This window comes from Silene latifolia, chromosome Y, assembly GCF_048544455.1.
Source record: "Silene latifolia isolate original U9 population chromosome Y, ASM4854445v1, whole genome shotgun sequence".
NCBI lineage: Eukaryota > Viridiplantae > Streptophyta > Magnoliopsida > Caryophyllales > Caryophyllaceae > Silene > Silene latifolia.
This window is the reverse complement of record NC_133538.1, coordinates 305,275,322-305,289,339: the sequence shown is the minus strand read 5'-3', so window position 1 is coordinate 305,289,339 and position 14,018 is coordinate 305,275,322. Positions and strand designations below refer to the sequence as shown.

Below are 14,018 nucleotides of genomic sequence, written 5' to 3'. Positions count from 1 at the left end.
AGGGGCCACTGTCTCACTCAAAGAAGGACTAGAGGTGGTACTGGTAGAAGGTAAAGTACTAGACTCCATCCTGTAAGCAAAGGGCAGGGGGTATTATAAGAAAATAATGGCTAACAAAGTCTAAAACAGCACAAAATTAGCATGTGACAGCATTGACATCCCCAAGCAGTCGAAAATTCGACTTCAACCCTTGAAATTCCCAACGTTCCCCAGAAAAATTGGAATCATAGCATGCAAATGGTGATAGGGGACGGGATGACAGTTAACAACAGCAGCAAGTAAGCAATGACTGAGGCTAATCAAGGCATGAAAGCTCATAAGCCCGTCTGACAGTCGAAAACTTCGACTGAAATACCCCTAATAGCATGTAATTGGCGATAAGGCGGTCATAATAGGTAATGTCAACAGCAATTAAGCAACAAGAAAGTTACTAGGCAGATTACAGCAACAAAAACCATAATGACAGTTGAAAATTTCGACTATCCTGAACCCATATCGCAAAAATCGCGCAAAATTCGAATTAAACAAGCAACAACAGCGAGGAAAGGGGATTTGATCATCAAGCAAGATAAGTAAGGGCATACAATGACAAATTAAGTCGAAAAATTCGACTAAACAGGAATTTCGAGCCCTAATTCCGATTTTTCCACATAAAAATGCAAAGATAAGGAAATTAAAATGCAATGAAGCTAGAGGAAACACTTACTTGATGAATACAACCTACAAATGTAATTAATCTTCAATCAAACAAGCAAAAGAGGCAAACTTTCGTTCGAAAAATCGCAAACCCTAACCCTCTTTGAAAACCGTGTAAATGGACACCAATCAAGGGGAAAATAAGGGGCTATGATAGATTAATTGGCTAGCAAGAGATTGTAGGTGGCGGATTTGGAGATTGGGCAAGAAAAAATGGGGATTTGATGATTATTTGATCGCAAAAGGGGAGTGTTAGACGAAATTAGGGATAAAATGAAATTAGAAACAAAACAATAGAGTTTAAGGAAAAAAAACTCCCTGCGTCCTGTTGTATTCACTCGATCGAGTGGTTTTAAACCGCTCGATCGAGGACTTTTAAAGATCCAGTTGCTCGATCGAGTAGAAATCTACTCGATCGAGAAGTCCCACTTTATGCTTTACTCGATCGACTGGAAAAAACACTCGGTCGATCAATTTTTCACTCGATCGAGTACAAAAAGTACTCGATCGAGCTCTTTTCTAGTGTTAGCTCCTGAAATTCGTCAATTCTTCCTTGGAATGCATAAAACTTCCCCAAACCTGCATAAAATCACTTGCAAAAATATCCCAACATACCAAAAACGCATATAAACAGTCTATAGTCTTAATTCTACGCTAAAGAACAGTCTATAAACTAATTGTCCTAATTAAAAGCAATAAAATAAATTCAACGGAAAATTCAAAATTATCTATTACAAAGTGTTACACGGGGCATTTCCCCGTTTAATTCCCGGAGCAATTTAGTAGCCCCTTGAAGGGCTCCTGACTGGAGGACGTCACCTCAGCAACATTGACTGTCCTCTTCAACTTCTATGAGCATGAATTATCGTTCGAAACGGTAGGAGGGGAGTAGTTCACATCCACATAAGCGCGAACTGTCCTCGTCCTTGCTCCTCTATCACCGGCTGTAGCATCATCATCTCCAATTTGATTGACAGTAATTGCACCATGCCCCTTGACAGCTCCTTCATTGCTTTCATCTGTACCTACAGCAAGGAAAACAGACGAACTTACCTCCTTTTTGCTCTCAGTCTGAGGCGGAGGGGTAACAATTGCAGCACAATACTCCAAATTTTCATCTGGAGTGTCAATAATAGGGTCAGTAGAAGAGAGGACATTGTAAGGCTGAGCTTGCATGGGAGCCCTCCGGGACTTAGACTGATGAAAAATAAGCTCCTCGTCCCCTACCTGAAAGGTCAAAGTCTTACCCCCGACGTCTATAACTGCACGGGCAGTGGACAAAAATGGTCTCCCTAAAATAATAGGGGTGTGTGCATGATGTGGAGTGTCGTCGGGGCTCTCAATCAAACACATTTATAAAACTCAACATACAACTAGCTAGTGGTAAGTCGAGGTCGATCCATGGGACGGTGTGCTTTGGGTTCTAAGTCTATCTATCTCAATTTATGCTAGTGTCACAATTTGGTTGGGTTTGTAGTTGTGTTCTAGACTAGTGCAAGCAATAAAGTAAAGCAAACAATAAAAGGAAGGATGTAAACAAATGGTTAAAAGTGCTAGGATATCATGGGGGCATAGGGGATTCATGGTGTTGATCATACAAACATGTTCACAAGGTTGCAAGCAATTAATGTTGTGGAGGAACCGAGTTGGGTTATGTCTTACGGTTCTTAGGAAGAGTTGGGTCCCGGAGCCGAATCGGTTAGATTGTACAACACCTACAAGTCGACTTACTTTCCTCCTAATCAACTTCTATGCATGGTCTAACAAGACTCGAGTTGGGTTATGTCTTACAAGTCAAGTTAAGTAGATAAGAGATGGTAAAAATGCAAGGATTCATAGGCTTAGCATTTCATCAAACATAACATGTGCATAAAGTTGACATCACAACAAGCAAGCAATTTAATCATGTGAACATATTAGATTAAGCATGAATCAATCCCATGTTGGTTTCCCCTAATTACCCACTAATCCTAGCAAGAGACTACTCACTCATTATCATGGGAAACATGTCATTAATGGTGTCAATCATCACAACAAGTATAAACATGATAATAGAATGAAGAAATGAACAATAAAGATTAAAGAGTAAAGGAATTATACCAACTTAAGATGATCCAAATAATAATGCAAAGAATAATAGAAGAACTTGATGATTGATGGAAGGTTGTCAATCTCCCAATAATAACCCAATAATCTTCAATTACCCAATAATAAACTTGAATAATAAACTTGAACAATAATTAAAGAGAGATTAATGTGTAATTTGTGGAAAGATTAAAGAGTAATCTATTCTAATCTACTCCTAATCTAATCTAAAGAAGGATTTTCTACTCTAAAACCACATGCCTGATTAATTACAAAGATGGGGTATTTATAGTGCAAATTAGGTGGATGCAATTAGGGTTAACTAAGGGCTAAACTAGTAATTACACTTTTGAGATTTGAGCAGGGAGACTCCGGTATTTTTCGAAGGAAGGGAGTCTTTCTTTGAAGCTTGGAGAAGACGAAATCATGCTGTGAAGGAATCCGTGCGTATTGGGGTCGGGACGGACGGAATCTGGCAAAGGAATCCGAGCGGATTCAAGAGAATCCGGGCGGATTCGGGTGGATGAATCCGAGCGGATTCTGAGCAGGACGCTCGGATTGTTTAGTGGAGACGGGCGGATTTGAGACAATCCGCTCGGATTGTTCTTCAGCAGTGGTTCTTCTTCTTTTCTTCCCCTTTTTGCTCATTTCCATTTTATTCTTGCGAGATTGGTCTTTAGTCTTTGCTTCCTCTTCATACTAGTCCGTCTATTATCGTCAAGTAGCTTCCAGATGTGCGCGAAAGACGGGAATTTCCGCCTTATTATTTCCTTTTCTACAAAACATATGAAATGCGATAGAAAAGCAAATAGGAAGGTTTTGACGGATAAGATGGCCATAAAATGCTATAATAGTATGCAAAATAGGCTCAATTAGGGGACTAAATGTGCGCTAATTATGGTCACATCAAATATCCCCAAACCGAACCTTTACTCGTCCCGAGTAAAGAGGTGACAAAAACTAGACCTTTATTTAAACTAACCTAATAATATAGCCGATATGAGACAATTAGCGGGTCTCACTCCGCCCCTTCAACTCACAACAAGACAACCATGAGGTAGGATGCCTTCTTGCAAGGCAAGGTGGGTCTTGCCAAAATGGCGACACATCCAATCATTAAGCACACAAAATCAAGTAATGGATGCATCTACAAAAGAATAGCCACTTTCCTCATCTAAGTGGCGGAAATTATCTACAAGGGAAGCAATTCAAGGGTACACAATCCTTCATAGATGCAATTTGTTCAAACTACTAAGCCTAGAAGGATACCAATAAATCACATCCAAAATGTGTCAAGCTAGGGTACCTTTGTCCTCAATCGTTAAATGCTTTTGTCAAGAGTAGACTCCCTATGATGCTAGAAACACTGGAGGATCGCGGAATTCCCCCTCTTGCCTAGACAAGAAGAAGGGTCGTCCCCTCTCTACCATGCACAAAAATGGATACGATGGATAAAGGGATCAATAGGTATTTGAGTTTCACTTTGGGAGTTTGCTTTTGTTTTTGTTTTTCCCCCCAATTTCATTTGGCATTTGTCATTTGAGAACACTTTCTTGCCATTTCTTTTTGATTTTTGGCTTTTCAATACTTGACAACTTTTTTGCATTCCCCCCCCCCCCTTTTTGATTTTTGGCTTTTCAATACACGAGGGTGCCTTGTATTTGAAGAATAGGAGTTCTATTTTTGCTCCTCTTTTCATTTGATGCATTTTTGCAAACTTTTTCTTTTCCTTTCATTTCTTTGAACTCAAATTGATTTCTTTTTGTGCCCATTCCCTTTTGATGACAAAATGTGTGGTAGAACATGGATGATGGATGTATGGGTGCTTGGTTTCAAGGGTCACCTTGGAATAAACGGTAGCCAAGGAGTTATCACACCACAAGGTAATCTTGACTAGGCCTTAAGCCATGGGTCAAAGGATACTAGCATGACACATCCTAGGGTGTTTTACAAGTATTCTAACAAGCAAAGTCTTAAGAAGAAAAAGCATCTACTAGGGCCTATATACACGTGTCAAGCTTCCCAAATAGACGGTTTCACAAAAATTTTCTAACCATGCAAACTACATGCCATGATGCAACTAACATTTATACATCCTAATGCAAATGATTCTACCAACTAATATGCCAAATAAACTAAATGCAAGTCCTAAGTTCACATTGTTTTTACCGCATCAATCAAAATAAAGCCACATAGTCATTAACATAAAGAGGAAAAAGGAGATTGGAAAGATCATACCATGCGGTCTTCAATATCCTCATGTCTCGGATGTGGCGTAGTCGATCAATGTGAAAAAGGATGGACAAACACAATATATACAAAACAATATGTACAAGTCTAAACTACAAAGGAAATGAACTTGTTTTTGGATTTTTCAATTTTTCAAATGACATATTTTTGTGATTTTTCGAAATTTTTCAATTTTTATGCATTTTTGGAATATAAATTCCCATCCCCCACTTTATTTTGGACATTGTCCTCAATGTACATGTAGGAGTAGGAATGAAAAAGAAATACATGTTTTTGGATTTTTGATTTTTGATTTTTTTTTTTTTTTGATATAAAGTACAAATGCAATGATATGATATGAATACATGCATGCTCTAGCTAAATGCAATTCTATATGACATAGATAACAAATGAATGCAATCTAAACTATATTATATGATGCATGATTTCTAGTAAACTATGGTCACCTATGATCAAACCTCCCCAAACCGATTTAAACACTATTTATAGTGTAGAAAAGAATAGGATTGGTCATTAGTGATTATGCATGAATTCTAGTCTATATGCAACTATCTATATGAATCATGTGATATATATTACAATGCAAATTAATGTAAATGAACTTAACTAATGCAAAATGCAATATGAAATATAATATGCATGCAAGCTAAATGCTATACTAAATGTAATGTAAATATAAAAGAGAGAGGGAGGGATGGGTATCATACAAGTGGAAGTGGTGAAGTAGGCCTCTTTCACTCGTCATCCTCATCTTGGTCGTAGCCATAACCATGAGAGCTTCCGGCTTGATCATGTCCCGGTGCTTGGCCCCAATATCCTCCTTGGTCAAAATCTCCTCCTTGACCTGAGTACCCTCCACCTTGGCTAGAATGCCCTCCATCGCCGCGACTCCTAGTTTGGTCCCCATAATTTGGGAACAAGAGCTCCGGTTGTGCCCAAGAGGGCTTAGGACCATTGGGGTCAATATACCCTTGTTGAGCCATGTTATAGTATTGGGGGTAGAGGGCTAAGTAGTTGTCTTCCCTCCCTTTATGCACCTCAAGGTCCACTCTATTCATGAGTGCCATCAAATCATTAATACCTGGGGTATTGGGGATTGCCGGTTGGAATGGGGTGTGCGGAATAGGGTAAGGTGGGATAGGGACGTAGGAAGGTGGGCGCATTTGTATTCCCGGCCCTCCACGAGGTGGTTGACGGCGTGGCTCTTCCCTTTGAGGGGGATTTTCAAGAATTTGGATATCAAGGAGGTAGCTTGGTGGAGGAGAGTATGGACTCAATCTTGGGTCAATGCCCGGTATCTTCCATCCTTCAAGGATCATTGAAGTGCAACCCTTGGTGTACCATTCCACACTCCCATCTTGAGTGTAGTTGCACCATCGGTGACTATAGAAGATGGTGTGCTCATCAATCAAAGTCCTCCCTTCAAGAGGAATATAGGTTCCTCGGGCATTGAACCCGGGACAAAGGTGTTTAGCCAAAATTGCAATTAGACCTCCCATCACGAAGGTCTTAAGCTGAGATGTCCCTTGAGCAAAGTCATGGAATCTAGTGAGTATCTCAAGGGGCGTATTGAAGTTATAACGCCTCACCGCTCGAACATTCAAATAAGACTCAAGAAAAGTTAAGTCGATGAGAGTACACCGATCTTGCTCGTACCTCCCATTGCTGCACCCGGCTACAAAGCGTTCGGTGAATCGAATCACCGGATGTTGGATAGCAAATGTATAGCAACGCTTTATATTGGTAAAGTCCCTCCCGGAGATAGCTTTCCAAAGAAAATCCACATTAAAATTATCGGGCTTTTCGGTATAGGCGGTGGGTACTTCAAGACCAAAAACATAGGCAAATTCCTCAAGAGAAAGAACATGGTCTCGGTTGCATAACCTAAACTCCATGCCTAAATTGTTACGGGCATCCGCTATAATGCGAAGGCTACTCAAGAACTCAAGGGTGAGACTAAGGTAAGTCTCTTCATGAGCATGGAAAAAGTTCCCAATGCCAAGGCCATTAAAGAACATCTCGGTAGGGTACCTTATCTTAAGGATTTCCAACACCCTAGTGTCAACAAATTGAGTAGGTTCGTATTTATTACCTAGAAGCTCGACGAATTTTTCGCGGTGGTCGTCGGATAGGAAGATCACTTCTTGGAAGTTGTTGAGTTGTTCAATACCTCCCCTCATTATCACATCTCGTGGTGTTGAAGAGGATGATCCCTTGCGCCTCTTCCCGATCGATTCAATCAATTTCTTGGCCTTTCCCTTTGAACTCATGTTGGTGATGGGGGTGATGTGGGTGTTTTTGAGGATATAAAGGTGATTTTGAGGATTGAAGAGAGTGTTTTAGGGTTTGATAAGATGAGGAAATGAGGGAGAAGGGGGGTGTTTATATAGAAGAAGAAGGGAATCCGATCGGATAGGGTTGGACCTAACCCTTTTTTCTCGCGTGAACAGTACAATCCGAGCGGATTGCAGCTGGGACGGGTGGATTCTCGATGGGGAAGACGGGCGTCTTCTGTAGAATCCGCACGGATTCTAGAAGAGAGAAATCTGTTGGTTGAGAAGCAGGGAGAAGACGGGCGGATTCTGCAAAGGACGGACGTCTTGACCAGGACGGGCGGATTCTTGATAATCCGCACGGATTTTGGCACAGATTAAAATCTTGCTTCTGGACGTCATACGGGACGGGCGTCCCGTGAAGAGGACGGACGGATTGTAAGGGACGGACGTCTTTCTTTGAATCCGCTCGGATTCTTCCTCAATTTCAGCTTTTTCTCTCCCGTGGGCCTGGACGGGCGGATTTGCTTGGATCCGAGCGTCTCTGCTGTTCTCTCCTTCTTCTTTCTTCTTTCGTGAAATGATAAACCCCTTTTCACCGATTTCCTCTTTTTTTTTTCTTATCCTTTTCTGAAATTTGCTTAGGAAACATGTAAGATGACTCTCTCTCTCTTCTCTCTTATGCAAGAAATTAAATGCAAAAATAAAATGTACAATATTATACAAAATAAAAGGGTTCAAGAAATATCTTACAAATGGTGGTTTGAGGTAGGACTCCACCAAACTAGTTCAATTTGTAACAATTCTTATCCATAGAGCTCAAGGCTCTCAACAAAAGGTCAAAAGCTTGTGAACAAGCTCCAAACAAGCATAAGTATGGGTTGCTCCATTTGAAAATGAAATTTGGCCAAGGAGGTTTGTAAAATGCTCTTTTTCTTGTCTCCTCCTTAGCGTTAGAGCTTTCCCAATGTTTCAAGTAAACACATTCATGATTCTTGTTAAGATTGAGCGTGAAGTGTGGTTCATTTTCATCCGTGGATTTCCACTTACCAACTTCTTCTTCAATTTTGGTGATGATGATAGCATTTTGATTCTTCAATCCTTCCAAGGTGGAAGGAGAGTTTTCATGACTTTGATGATCGGATACCATAGGAGTTGAGATTATGGGTGCCAAATCTTCACAAGTAGCCTCACGAGCAATTTTCTCTTTGAGCTTTTTCACCAAATAACTCTTGTAAGACACTTTGGCTTTTTGAAGAAGATCTAACATATCCTCTTCAATGATCATTGGCTCCATGATAGGTGCCAAGTGGTCTTCATGAAGGATAAAGGAAGAACGTTCTTCTTCATGATAAGGTATCTCAAATGTCTCAAGGATAGGCTCCTCAAGCAAGGTGATATTGTGAATCCCTCCTCTAGGTTCATCATCATTGTTGCTATTTTCACGTAAATCATGAATGGGGGCTTCATCTAGCTCTTTTTTCAACACCCCACCGTTCACATCAAAGGACACACCTTCATACTCGCAAAGGTTAAGAACATTTGGTTTGCTCAACCTCATGTCTTCCTCATCAAACACAACACTCTCATAGTCGCAAGAGCTCAAGGAACTTGGCTCCTCCCACTTTTCATCTTCCATGTCAAATGTCACTACTTCAAACTCGCATTTATGCTCAATATCCAAAGAGCGGTGGTGAGGGGTTGCTTGGAATTCTTTTAATTGGGCAATTTGAATCCCCAATTCCTTTCTTTGGATAGCGATGTTTTTAAGAACATCTTCTTCTTTTCGGCTCTCTTCTAGCATTTGTTTGAAGAAGTTTTGTTGGTCTCCCATCATTTGGAGGATCATGTTTTGAATGGGTTCATTTCTTTGTTGTGGGTGGGTGTGAAAATGGTTGTATTGTGGCAATTGAAGTTCATTGTGAAATGGGTATTGAGTGGGTGGTTGTTGTTGATATTGGGTGTGGTAATTTTGGTGGGAAAAATTGGGGTAGTGGTTAGGATTTTCATTGTACAAATAGTAAGGTAGGTTTGTGTTGACTTGCTCCTCAAACTCCCCATACCCATAGTCATACTCAAAAGATCCACCACATACTCCACAACACATGTCTTGAGTCATCATAACTAAGACAAGGAAACAACTACAAGCATGGAAACTACACAAAAACGGTAAGAACAATCCTTGAGGAACAAGTTCCTCAAGGTGAAAGCACAATTAAAATAGACAAACAAATAAGAACTTAATCACATAGCACCATCCCCGGCAACGGCGCCATTTTGATGTGGAGTGTCGTCGGGGCTCCCAATCAAACACATTTATAAAACTCAACATACAACTAGCTAGTGGTAAGTCGAGGTCGATCCATGGGACGGTGTGCTTTGGGTTCTAAGTCTATCTATCTCAATTTATGCTAGTGTCACAATTTGGTTGGGTTTGTAGTTGTGTTCTAGACTAGTGCAAGCAATAAAGTAAAGCAAACAATAAAAGGAAGGATGTAAACAAATGGTTAAAAGTGCTAGGATATCATGGGGGCATAGGGGATTCATGGTGTTGATCATACAAACATGTTCACAAGGTTGCAAGCAATTAATGTTGTGGAGGAACCGAGTTGGGTTATGTCTTACGGTTCTTAGGAAGAGTTGGGTCCCGGAGCCGAATCGGTTAGATTGTACAACACCTACAAGTCGACTTACTTTCCTCCTAATCAACTTCTATGCATGGTCTAACAAGACTCGAGTTGGGTTATGTCTTACAAGTCAAGTTAAGTAGATAAGAGATGGTAAAAATGCAAGGATTCATAGGCTTAGCATTTCATCAAACATAACATGTGCATAAAGTTGACATCACAACAAGCAAGCAATTTAATCATGTGAACATATTAGATTAAGCATGAATCAATCCCATGTTGGTTTCCCCTAATTACCCACTAATCCTAGCAAGAGACTACTCACTCATTATCATGGGAAACATGTCATTAATGGTGTCAATCATCACAACAAGTATAAACATGATAATAGAATGAAGAAATGAACAATAAAGATTAAAGAGTAAAGGAATTATACCAACTTAAGATGATCCAAATAATAATGCAAAGAATAATAGAAGAACTTGATGATTGATGGAAGGTTGTCAATCTCCCAATAATAACCCAATAATCTTCAATTACCCAATAATAAACTTGAATAATAAACTTGAACAATAATTAAAGAGAGATTAATGTGTAATTTGTGGAAAGATTAAAGAGTAATCTATTCTAATCTACTCCTAATCTAATCTAAAGAAGGATTTTCTACTCTAAAACCACATGCCTGATTAATTACAAAGATGGGGTATTTATAGTGCAAATTAGGTGGATGCAATTAGGGTTAACTAAGGGCTAAACTAGTAATTACACTTTTGAGATTTGAGCGGAGACTCGGTATTTTTCGAAGGAAGGGAGTCTTTCTTTGAAGCTTGGAGAAGACGAAATCATGCTGTGAAGGAATCCGTGCGTATTGGGGTCGGGACGGACGGAATCTGGCAAAGGAATCCGAGCGGATTCAAGAGAATCCGGGCGGATTCGGGTGGATGAATCCGAGCGGATTCTGAGCAGGACGCTCGGATTGTTTAGTGGAGACGGGCGGATTTGAGACAATCCGCTCGGATTGTTCTTCAAACAGCGGGTTCTTCTTCTTTTCTTCCCCTTTTTGCTCATTTCCATTTTATTCTTGCGAGATTGGTCTTTAGTCTTTGCTTCCTCTTCATACTAGTCCGTCTATTATCGTCAAGTAGCTTCCAGATGTGCGCGAAAGACGGGAATTTCCGCCTTATTATCTCCTTTTCTACAAAACATATGAAATGCGATAGAAAAGCAAATAGGAAGGTTTTGACGGATAAGATGGCCATAAAATGCTATAATAGTATGCAAAATAGGCTCAATTAGGGGACTAAATGTGCGCTAATTATGGTCACATCAGTGCATCTTCGGGGATGTCTAAGACAACAAAATCAACGGGAATAAAGAACCTCCCGATCCTCACAGGTACGTCTTCTACTATGCCTAGTGGCCGTGATATACTACGGTTGGCCATCTGGACTGTCATGTTAGTGCAACTCAGCTTTGTCAAACCAAATCTCTTGGCCAGAGACAGCGGTAAGAAACTTACGCTAGCGCTTAAATCGCATAGCGCATTATCAATCAAATAGTTACCGATATGATACGGAATTGAAAAACTACCCAGGTCTGACTGCTTAGGAGGTAACTTATTTTGAAATAGGGCTGACCCCACCTCAGTCAAAGCTACGGTCTCACTATCACTAATACTCCTCTTACGCGATAAAATTTCCTTCATAAACTTAAGATAAAAGGGTACCTTTGTCAAAGAACTCGAAACGGCACAAGAAACTTCCAAGCTTTTCAGAAGTTCGACAAATTTGCCGAATTGTTGATTGGCCTTAGTATTCTGCAATCGCCTCGGGAAGGGAACCGTGATAGGTATCTCGAGTCCCTTGTTTCTCTCATCCAATGTATCTTCCGGAGCAAGTTCTATATCCTTTGGACGCTTCTTACCTCTCGAACGAGGTCTTTCCGGTGATTTATCGCTTAAACGAGCACTAGCTGGCTCTCGAATAAGCTTCCCGTTATCAAAACTACTCGATCGACCAATATACCAATTCGATCGAGTAGATTCTTCATCAATACCATTCGATCGAGTAGTTTTTTCACTCGATCGAGCAACTCCATTTTGCTCATCACTCGATCGAGTAGAAAAACTACTCGATCGACCATTCTACCTTTCCTGTTCACTCGATCGAGTGGTATTTTCACTCGATCGACCACTTTCGTCCCTAAATCTGCTCGATCGACCACCTGAAACCAGTCGATCGAGCACTTGCTTTGCCGTGAGCTTATTTTCTTCGACAGAACACTTTCATCATCGCTTTAGCTCTCCTCGCCCGATTTACGCATTTCCGGTCCCTCATATGAACGACCACTTCTAAGATTGATGAAATTTACCGTCTCGTGTGGATTCTTCTCATTTTGAGTCGGTAATTGACCCTGCTTTCTTGTGGACTGATTAGTGGCTAATTGGGCAATTTGAGTTTCAAGTGCCTTTATGGACGCATCTTTCTGTTGATCACTCAATTGCCACTGCTTCGTGAAGGCTTGCAACATAGACTTAAGCTCACCAATTTCACTCACCCCACCGGAAGATGATGCACCATGGTTAGGAGGAGTAAAAGAAGGGGGCTTTTGAAAGACTTGTTGATTCTTGTGTGGAGGGACATAAGGCTGCTGCTGGTGCGAAGGAGGAGTGGGATTGAGCACGTTCTGACAAGTCCACCTCAGATTGGGATGGACTGCCCCTTGATTATTGTAATAGGAACCCCCCCCTTGCCTATATTGCAGAAAGGCAAGGACTTGTTCCTTCTCTACAAGACAGCCAACAGCAGTGTGGCCATCATTACTACCACATCTCTCACAAGAAACGGTCTCTCCTCTAGTAAGAACATGGACCGTCTGAGGCTCCCCAGCAGCTTGTAACTCCAACTTGTCAAACCTAGCATTCATGGTCTCCAGCTGAGCCAAAACCTGTTTATCAACTGCATAAACTGTCCTAATCCCATTCCTTGGGTTACCATATTCAGCACTGTGATTCGCCATCTCTTCAATAAGGGACCATCCCTTATCATCATCTGTATTCTCCTGAAATCTTCCACTGGATGCCGCATCAAGTATGGCTCTCTGGTCGTCATACAACCCATTGTAGAGCTGATTAGCTAGGAACCATGGGTCAAAACCATGGTGAGGGATAGACCTCACCAACTTCTTGAATCGTGACCATGCTTCATAGAAACTTTCATCGGGAGCCTGTCTGAAACTAGTAATCTTGGCCCTCAGCAAATTGGTGCGTTGTGGAGGGAAATATCTCTTGTAAAATACAAGAGCAAGAGACTCCCAATCTGTAACCCCAACAGCTGTGCGGTCCAAGTCAGTCAGCCACTCCCTGGCTGAATCAGCTAAAGATAAAGGAAATAGAACTTCCTTAATCTTGTCCTGAGTTACCCCCTTAGTGGCGGGGATAGTAGAACAATAATCGGTAAAGGTCTCCATATGCTTCCTTGGATCTTCACCTGCCACACCTCTATAAATATTTCTCTCCACCAGATTGATATAAGAGGGATGGATGTCGAATGTATTCCCATCATCAGTCTGGAGATTGAAACCCTTCGGAATAGAGGATGCTTTAGGCACTGAATGACTAGAAAGCTTTGGCATCTTTACTGGTGATAACGGACTGTCTTCGAAAAGAAAGTGATGTAGCTCTGGCTCGAAAGTACTCAAGTCTTCCTTTCGTGATTTTCTCTGCAGACGGAGTCTATGCCTGAATAGTCTCTCTGGTTCTGAATCAGTTGAAACTAATTCTAACCTGTCTGACCTGGGCATAAACAACACTGAAAGAAAATAATAAGAACGGTCTCAAGGAATAAATATTCCCTGAGACAGATAAAATAAACAGAACGAAAACAAATAGGGCAATTGCCTCCCCGGCAACGGCGCCAAAATTTGACACGTCTGTCGTATACCTGTCAAAAATAAACTAACTCAACTAACTATATAGCTAGGGAAGTCAGGTCGATCTCCACAGGGAGGCAAGATAATCGTAGAAGTCCGTCTATTTGGTCACAAATAGGGGGGTTGTTTGATTTGTTATCTAAACTATGAGATTTAA

The 14,018-nt window shown here is 40.9% G+C and overlaps 1 non-coding gene across 1 annotated transcript; it reads left to right on the top strand.

The window, feature by feature from the left end:
* The first annotated feature begins 13,082 nt into the window (after nucleotides 1-13,082).
* Nucleotides 13,083-13,189, top strand: LOC141635564 (small nucleolar RNA R71). The gene has a single exon (XR_012540242.1). It is a non-coding gene; the product is annotated as a small nucleolar RNA R71 (small nucleolar RNA).
* The last annotated feature ends 829 nt before the right edge of the window (nucleotides 13,190-14,018 follow it).